Source organism: Sinocyclocheilus grahami, unplaced genomic scaffold (genome assembly GCF_001515645.1).
Source record: "Sinocyclocheilus grahami isolate Dianchi unplaced genomic scaffold, SAMN03320097.WGS_v1.1 scaffold1172.1, whole genome shotgun sequence".
Classification (NCBI taxonomy): domain Eukaryota; kingdom Metazoa; phylum Chordata; class Actinopteri; order Cypriniformes; family Cyprinidae; genus Sinocyclocheilus; species Sinocyclocheilus grahami.
Genome location: NW_015506351.1, coordinates 146098 through 153754, shown reverse-complemented (window position 1 = coordinate 153754; position 7657 = coordinate 146098). Strand labels below are relative to the sequence as shown.

At 36.2% G+C, this 7657-nt stretch overlaps 1 pseudogene; it reads left to right on the top strand.

Moving 5' to 3' along the window:
- Positions 1-7657, top strand: part of LOC107567598 (alpha-actinin-3-like) — a 35568-nt pseudogene that overhangs the window by 24076 nt on the left and 3835 nt on the right.

Genomic DNA, 7657 nt, shown 5'->3' with positions numbered 1-7657 from the left:
TGCCAAACTCGCTTTTCTTCCTTTTCTCATCAAATATCACATCGGAAAATTGGAAATCAAGTTTTTTCTCGAAATTTTATGACTTTTTTCTAGTTATTTAATGAGTTTAATCTCAACATTTTATCTCAACTTTTTTCTTGAAATGTAACAAATTTTTTCTCGAAATTTAACGACTTTAATCTTGAGATGGTTTTATTTTTTTTATTATTGCTTGGCCCTAATCCTCTTCCTTAATACTTAAATTGTGACTGTTTTTGATAGAGAAAAAAAAGTATGATTATAAATGCGCCTCAGGAAACATTTTTTAAAATAATTTTAAAAATGCATTCAGTGACCCCTTTAAAGGGGTCCTATGCCCTTTTATGAAGTATTGATTTGGTTTTTGGGGTGTACTAGAATAGGTTTTCATGCTTGACTTTTTTTTTTTTTAGTCGAATAATTATTTTTTCGCTAAGAAAACATGCGCATAAAATATAATGGAAGTACATATAAGAAATAAATTCCTCGATGCGCATCAAAAAAGTCATGTGACTTTGAGTGATGGGAAATGTTGTTTTGGTCATTTTGAAGCCAAAGTCTGTCATCAAAGTGGTTCGGTATAGCTATCTTTCATGACTGCGTTCACAAACAGCAGTCATCTGCCTCTAAAAGCAAGATAACATGACCGTGTTTATTGCATTCTGTCTGCGCGCTCTGAGGAGCAAGTAATTTATTATATACAAAAATTATATTCCAATTTTGCATATAAATTACTTTAGATGGAAACATAGCTACTGTGATCATCGCATGCCCAGTAAACATGACAGTGTTTGGCTACAACCTTTGATGCGATGGAAGCAGTTCTAAATATATAACGATATAATCAATACTTTTCACCATTAGTTCAGCTTGGAGGCTGTTTAAGTAAAAATACAGTAAAAGTTTTCAAGAGAGTTCCACATGTAATGCTCATTTCATATGCACAGATGTTAGCCAATCATAAAAGTGGGCATTTTCATTAAGTCTCACAGCAGACACGCCCCCCTTTAGTGGATCATTCAAATCAGAGGCTAAAATCGGGGTAGAAAATGGCTATTTATACTTTACGGAAGAGGATTAGGGCCACGCAATAATAAAAAAATAAAATCATCTCGAGATTAAAGTCGTTAAATTTCGAGAATAAAGTCGTTATGTTTCGAGAAAAAAAGTTGAAATAAAATGTTGAGAATAAACTCATTAAATTATGAGAAAAAAGTTGTTAAATTGCGAGAAAAAAGTCGAGATAAAATGTTGAGAATAAACTCATTAAATAACGAGAAAAAAGTTGTTACATTTTGAGAAAAAATAGAGAATAAACACACCCGTATCATGTTCATTTCAACTTGTTGGACGGCGTTATTCAGCGTCTGCAGTGTGGTGGGTTGGAGAGTAATGCACTGGGGAGTAGCGACTGTGTTCGAGTCCATCTTTTGCCAAACTCGCTTTTCTTCCTTTTCTCATCAAATATCACATCGGAAAATTGGAAATCAAGTTTTTTCTCGAAATTTTATGACTTTTTTCTAGTTATTTAATGAGTTTAATCTCAACATTTTATCTCAACTTTTTTCTTGAAATGTAACAAATTTTTTCTCGAAATTTAACGACTTTAATCTTGAGATGGTTTTATTTTTTTTATTATTGCTTGGCCCTAATCCTCTTCCGTAATACTTAAATTGTGACTGTTTTTGATAGAGAAAAAAAAGTATGATTATAAATGCGCCTCAGGAAACATTTTTTAAAATAATTTTAAAAATGCATTCAGTGACCCCTTTAAAGGGGTCCTATGCCCTTTTATGAAGTATTGATTTGGTTTTTGGGGTGTACTAGAATAGGTTTTCATGCTTGACTGTTACAAAAATGCATTATTGTTCACATTTTACATAACTGAGTTACTGTCGCTATGTCTGACAAGTCATGGCACTCTCACGCCACACATCATGTTCTAATGCAGTGAAAAATACATCACGGAGCAAAGAGAAAACTGACAACACATTGACAGACAAAACAGGTTACTTTTGGTGTGAAACAAAAAGACTCCGCTTTCAAATTTGAAATTCAAACAATAAATACCGATTTATGGCTCTTTAATGTGTCGTGACAGATCTCTGTAGCACCTCAGTTCAAGCGGCACGTGAACTGATAATCTCTTCCTCTTTGCTAGTTATAGCATGATATAAACATGAGTGAACATCAGAAGGTATCTAACCTCAACTGTGGAAAGACCTTAATACACGCTTTTTTTCAAGTTCAATTCTACGGATGTTAATCTACTCTCCTCTTTGGTTTGTTTGTCGGATAAAATGGTAGATTATGATTGGTTAGATTGCCTGTCAATCAAACTCCCTCAAAGATTGAATTGCAGGACCGCTCTTCCCAGTCTGTCTCAAACACCCTGTTCAGTTCCTGTTTCAATGAAACCCCTCCTTCCGAAACACAAAATGCGCTCTGATTGGTTAGCTGGCCCAGTGCGTCGTGATTGGAGAACCGCTTAGTGACACGCCCCTTACCATAACATGAGTTTCATCTGCTCAGCTGTAAATTTTAACTCATTTTGCCATTATAGTCTATGGTCTCTAGTGCAGCTCAATCAGGGCTGTATTTCCCGATCGTAGCGCCATTGGTTTCAATGGGTCTATGATGTACTTAAGCTTACGATGCTTGTGGGAAATGCAGTGCTGGCTTCGCCTGCGTTTTTGAGGGTTTTTTTGTGGGCGGGAATTATTTAAAAGAGTGATATTGTGAAGAAGTGCACTGCAGTTCTGGTAAAGTGTTTTCTGTTAAAGAGAATATCTCAGTGTAGAGTGGTCTTTGAGCTTTGCAGAACTTTTTTATGCTCAAACAGCAACACTACACACTAACTGCTGTTGAAAAAGTAAAAAAGCATAATAGGACACCATTAACTACACCTTTAATCTCCATTTCTCTTTCAGAGTCTGATCACAGCTCACGATCAGTACAAGGCCACCCTGCCAGAAGCCGATAAGGAGCGCATCGCCATTATGGGCATCCAGAACGAGATCACCAAGATCGCCCAGACCTACGGCATCAAGCTGGTCGGAGTCAATCCCTACACGGTCCTCAGCCCACAGGACATCACCAACAAATGGGAGGCAGTGAGTACAGACACACAAAGCTCATGGCTAGTCATTTACTTCACTTCTGGTTGCATGAAGAGACTCAGATGTGTGTTTCTGATCTGTCGCCCCCTGCAGGTGAAGCAGCTGGTTCCCCTCAGAGACCAGATGCTGCAGGAGGAGGTTGCCAGGCAACAGGCCAATGAGAGGCTGCGGCGCTCCTTCGCCGCTCAGGCCAACATCATCGGACCCTGGATTCAGACCAAGATGGAGGTGAGCTTATTCAACATGATGAAACCATGAGGTGTTGGGAGTAAACAACAAGATTTAATGAAGTTGCGAGTGTATCAGTGTTGGGAAGTTACTAAAAGCAGTAATCAAACACTTTCTTTCTAAGTCTAAGTCAAATTTGCTTTAATGAACCGATTCATTCAGACAGCTCATATGTGACCCTGGACCACAAAACCAGTCATAAGGGTCCATTTTTCAAAATTGAGATTTATTCATAATAAGCTGAATAAATAAGCTTTCCATTGATGTATGGTTTGTTAGGATAGGACAATATTTGGCAGAGATACAACTATTTAAAAATCTGCAATCTGAGGATGCAAAAAAAATCTAAATACTGAGAAAATCGCCTTTTGAAGTTGTCCAAATTAAGTTCTTAGCAATGCATATTACTAATCAAAAGTTTTGATATATTTATGGTAGGAAATTGACTAAATATCTTCATGGAACATGATCTTTACTTAATATCCTAATGCTTTTTGGCATAAAGGAAAAATGGATAATTTTGACCCATACAATGTTTTTTTGGCTATTGCTACAAATATACCTGTGCTACTTAAAGGGTTAGTTCCCCCAAAAATGAAAATTAGCCCACAAATTACTCACCCTCAATGCATCCAAGGTGTATATGACTTTGTATATGACACTCAGCGGGTGTTGCATGCTTCAGTCCAAAAGAAGTGAAATAAAAAGCGACCAGCCATAAAAAAAAAAAAGTGTCTCACACGGCCCCGGGGGGTGAACAAAGGCCTTCTGTAGCGAATCGATGCATTTTTGTAAGAAAAATATCCATATTCAAAACTTAATAATCACTTTAATGTAGCTTGCGCCAACAGTCCTACACTGAAGCAGTTTCAGGCGGATGACGTATGAGGTCAGCGTTGCGCATGCGCCGCTCAGAAGTGACGAACGCGGAAGCTCAGCGGAGAGATCAAAACAAAACAACGGTCATGAATTAGAAGTACAAAACGAGGATTTGTAAAGAAGAATGTCAGAGGATTTCAATATAAGCCAAGAGGAGACTGGTTTTTCTTTGCTAAAGTAAAGAAACTTTGCTTCCTTTTGATCCTGTTAACAAACGTTGGTTTTCATGAGACTCACCGGCGCATTATTACGTTTTGAATATGGATATTTTTCTTACAAAAACGCATCGATTCGCTACAGAAGGCCTTTGTTCACCCCTGGAGCCGTGTGAGACACTTTTTTTTATTTTTATGGATGGGCGCATTTTATTTAACTTCTTTTGGACTGAAGCACTGCAACACCTGCTGAGTGGCATGAAACAGCTTAAAAGATCAAAGACCATTTTTAATATAACTCCGACTGAATTCGTCTGAAAGAAGAAAGTCTTATAGACCTAGGATGCCTTGAGGGAAGGGATGTAACGATTCACTCAACTCACGATTCGATTCACGATTTTTTATTTTTTTAACAAAATGAGATTTAAGACAAATTATAAATTAAATGTGTCCTTTTATTATTGCTTGGACAAAATTCTGCACATTTCTTTGTGAAATTGAAATGTAACACTATAATAATATACTAATATAGCACTTGCATATTATTGCTCTTTTGTTGGTTTTGATTGCTTCTATTGTCCTCATTTGTAAGTCGCTTTGGACAAAAGCATTTGCTAAATGACAAAATTTAAATATATAGTAAATGTAAATAACAAAACTACATTGAAATTTTAAAACAAGCCCCAAATCAAATACATAAGTAACACAAATAAAATAAATCTCTTCATATAAACAAACTAAGGCTTTGTCTGTGCTTTTTCCATTTAAACTTAGAGGCAACCACTGCATTTTAATCATGATCCAAACAAAGATGCTGCATACATGCAACATGAGCACTTTTTAATCTAAATTAGATTGTATAATTTTGAAATTTGAAGCAAAAACAGAATGGTTTGACTTCAGTTTTATGAAACTATACATAAAAATATCTGCATGAAACAGAAACAGCAGACGAGCTGAACGAGACGCAGATTCACTCTCTGCCAGCAGGTGGCGCTTAACGCGTTTCCACTTATGAACTTTAATATGCATTGTACAGAGGCAAGATGAAAAGAAAAAATACCCTCTAAACTTTTCTAAAGACAGTAAGTTCCCCTCAGACATGCATTCATATAAACTCCTACACCTAAATGAATCACGATTTGTTTAGCATCTCAACCGATTTGAATCGTCACATATTTGAATCGATTTTCAACCGGCTCGCGGTTAATCGTTACATCCCTACTTGAGGGTGAGTAATTTGTGGGCTAATTTTCATTTTTGGGTGAACTAACCCTTTAAGACTGGTTTTGTGCTCCAGGATCACATATAAGTGAAGAAATCTGATGCAAATGAACAAGTTAAAAAAACGGAATTAAAATGAGAAATGTTTACTAATCTAACGTTGTTTTAGACTTTATTTCATTAAATTTTTTTATGGTTTTAATTTTAGTTAACTATAGTAACCCTGATAATAGCACTTTTAGAGTTCATTTAAAACACACTGACCCTATATTTTATATAAAATATAAAAACTAAGGTAAAAATAAAAAAGTCAAAACATACATGTATTTAATGTTTTAAATGTTCTGTTCATTTTTAAAAATACATTTTAGCAAAATTTAAATAGCAGAACTATAATGAATCACAAAACAAATCTGGAAACAGCAAACAAGCTGTTAAAATAATTTACTTTTTATTTTATTTTTTATAATTCGTTAATGATTAACCTGGTCTCTCCTATATATTTTAGTGATGTGTTCATAATAATATTTAGTCTAATAATAATATAAAGTTTTTTTGTATGATGCCTTACCCAAAATTAAAACCATTAAACAGAGCTTGCATAAAAAATCCACATTACACACGGAACAGTAAGCATTATGAGAGGAATGATGAATGTTCAAGAGCCAGCAACAATTGACGATGGCTCTGTTTCTGGCATCATCCGTCATTCCCTCCTCCAGCACGTCCGTGTGGGCTGGGAGCAGCTGCTCACCACCATCGCTCGCACCATCAACGAGGTGGAGAACCAGATCCTGACCCGCGACGCCAAGGGCATCAGCCAGGAGCAGCTCAACGAGTTCAGAGCCTCCTTCAACCACTTCGACAGGGTCAGTGAGATGCACATCCACATTCACATCTGACCGTATGCAAGGGGACTCACTATTGTTTTTAACTTGCAGAAGAGAAACGGCATGATGGACCCCGATGATTTCCGCGCATGTCTGATCTCCATGGGTTACGATCTGGTGAGCGACGAGAAAACTCCTCCCACTCACATAAAACCCCTTCTGTATCGATATTACTAATGCACTGAGACAAAATCATTCATCCTCACCAAATGACACGCACATACATTTCAAATGTTTGAAGTCGGTAGGATTATTTCATGTTTTTGAAAGAAGTCTCATCTGCTCAACATGAATGCATTTTTTAATAAAATCAGTGAAATATTATTACAATTTCAAATAACTGCTATCTATGTGAATATAATGTAAAATGTAATGTATTTCTATGATCAAAGCTGTATTTCCAGCATCATTACTCCAGTCTTCAGTGTCACATGATCTTCAGAAATCAGTATAATATGCTGATTTGCTGCTTAAGATTTTTGGATTATTATCGGTGTCGAAACAGTTGTGCTGCTTCACATATCTGTAGAAACTGTAGTACATATGATTTTTTTTTAATTTTTTGATGAATAGAAAGTTCACAAGAACAGCATTTATTTGAAATCGAAAGACCAGTTTTGATCAAATTTATAATGCATAATTTATGGGGGTATCAGTTTATCGGTATATTTACAATTATTTAGGTTGGTAAATTAACATTATATAAATTATATAACAAAAAATATGCCTAAAACATTGTTAGTAAATTTTTACAGTGTGCAGTCTCTCATCATCTCTCTTCACTTTCTGTCCCATGTTTTTTTTTTTGGATCTGTCCTCTTGTTCATTTGCACTCCGTTTGTTCTTGGATCTCTCTCTCGTTCTCTTTCTCTCTCCTCTAAATGGGAGAGAGGAGAGCTCATGGCCTATATAGAAATCCCAGAGGGAGTGTATGAATCGCAGATCCTCTCCGAGTAGCTGTTTTGTCATGTTTTATATCATTCAACTAATAAAAGGCAACTCCGTTTGCTAACGACTCGGCGTCCCATAAGAGCATTGTTCTAAATGTACTGCAAACACAGTTGTTTGCTTCAGAACATGCTCTCTCTTTCCCCCGATTTCCCCTTCTTTGCGCAATTTGCAGTCACGCTCTCTTTCTTTGTCT